This window comes from Etheostoma cragini, chromosome 1 (assembly GCF_013103735.1).
Source record: "Etheostoma cragini isolate CJK2018 chromosome 1, CSU_Ecrag_1.0, whole genome shotgun sequence".
NCBI lineage: Eukaryota > Metazoa > Chordata > Actinopteri > Perciformes > Percidae > Etheostoma > Etheostoma cragini.
In genome coordinates, this window is record NC_048407.1 from 229291 (window position 1) to 231353 (window position 2063).

The following is a 2063-nucleotide window of genomic DNA, read 5'->3' on the forward strand; positions in this document are numbered from 1 at the left end:
CTATCTATCATTTAATGGCGCATAACGACCTGTATTATGCCGTTAAAGCGGAGGTGTGATGGTTTCACGCTGATGAGAACTGATGAGCCTGGAGGCGTCACTTCACACCTCAGCTGTGTGAACCGGGATCGGGGCTCCCCTCTCCCCGTGTGTTTCTCCAGGTTTCCTTTTTCAACATCAGATCTTTATAGGAAGAGTGAAGCATTTGGATAGAGAAATAGTGATGTAACTTTCAGTAATACCACATTTTGTTGCCTTACAGCATGGTATTAAGGCACATTATGACACATGGACAGTATTAGGGCTGGGCAATTTGTCAATATTATATTGACATCGATACATGAGGCTAGAAATCATCTTAAATTTTGGACATCATGATATGGCATAAGTGTTGTCTTTGCCTGGTTTTTAAGGCTACATTACACTAAAGTGATGTCCTTTCCTTAACTTATCAGCCAGTTGTAGCTGATTGTTTGACTCCAACCAGTTCTGGAGTGTGGTCTAGACCTGCCCTGTCTGTAAAGGGTCTCCAGATAACTCTTGTTATGAATTGATACTATAAATACAATTGAATTGAAATTGAATTGAATTAGTCATTGTATCCACTTTACTGATGATTATTTATCAAAACACTCATTGTTTTAATATTTTGTCAAAGCACCAATAGTCAAGCCTAGAATATTGCTTCAATATCGACACCGCTGTGTTTGGTAAAAGTATTTGATATATGGTTAGAGTCACATCGCCCAGCTCAGACAGAATGGAACTTTTGGTTTGTCAAATTAGAACACATAAGAGATGGGACGTTTTGAATTAAAAAATTATATATATAAATTTGAGTAATATGACCACATGCTCGAGTGTACAATTCCTCCTAATAATATCAAAATATCTAGGTGAATGCTGAGTCATTGCACGTCAATTTGTTTCCCTCATCCTGTGTCATTGTATGCAGCTACTTTTACAAAATACTAGTGAAACACAAAGATGAAACACTAACCAATGCTTGTGTGGTTTTTAGAGCTTAAAGCCCATTTGATCAGAATGCTCTGTACATGTTCTATAGTAAAAGTTGGTGCGGTGTACAATATGACTGAATCAACTTGAGATCAAATATGTGACACCCTAAACAAAGTAGTTGTGAGATGTGTGTGGTGTCAGGCTGAGGGCAGGGTGAACTGGAGTTGAACCCGCACTGCTACCCTGCCAGTCACCCTGACCAAGGTGAGGCTGTGGGAGCCTGGCTGGGAGCCTGGCTGGGAGCCTGGCTGGGAGCCTGGCACCTCTGGGTGGATGAACACCCACTGCTGGCTCTGAGGCCTTGCCACCTGTCCGGGCCTCCTGACTTCATCAAGCCTACCAGGACGTCCAGTGTGCGCCTTCTTCTTGGAATTAAATTAGACATAATGTGGGACAGTTGGTTGACATTGCCATTGATGAAACAATGATACAGTAAAGACAAAAAATCATAATCATGGTACAAATACACAAGCTGTTGGAACATGCTGCTTATTTCAATGCTGCAGTCAGACTTCCAGTTTTTATAACTAGGCCTTAATAAAAGAAAAATATGAACAAACAAGACTAATGCAAATGATTCCAGAAGGACACAGGGGGTTACTGGATTATTTGATACAAATGAAATGGCCTTCACAGTTCCCAATGTGTGAAAAAGTTCCTCAACCCAATTGAGCAACAATGACAGATCGTGGAGCAGCAAGTTAGACAGCGCTCTCCACCCCATCACTCAAATACCTAATGTGGGAGGAACTTGTTGTTTCATCTCTCCAGTGGAGTTCCAGAAACTGGTTTTGCAAAGGAGAATTTATACATATATGCATTTAGCATATGTTGATGGTTCCTTTCATTTTTCAGTCATGTCAACAGTTAGCATCATGTACGTATACTCTTTAGCAATATGAAGTCACATCAATAGAAGGATGAATGTGATGAAGATAATCAACAAGACTTACAAAATTACTAAATTATTCTAACTTGTGTGGTAATATTAAGTGTGTGTGTTTGTGTGTGTGTGTGTGTGTGTTTGTGTGTGTGTGTGTGTG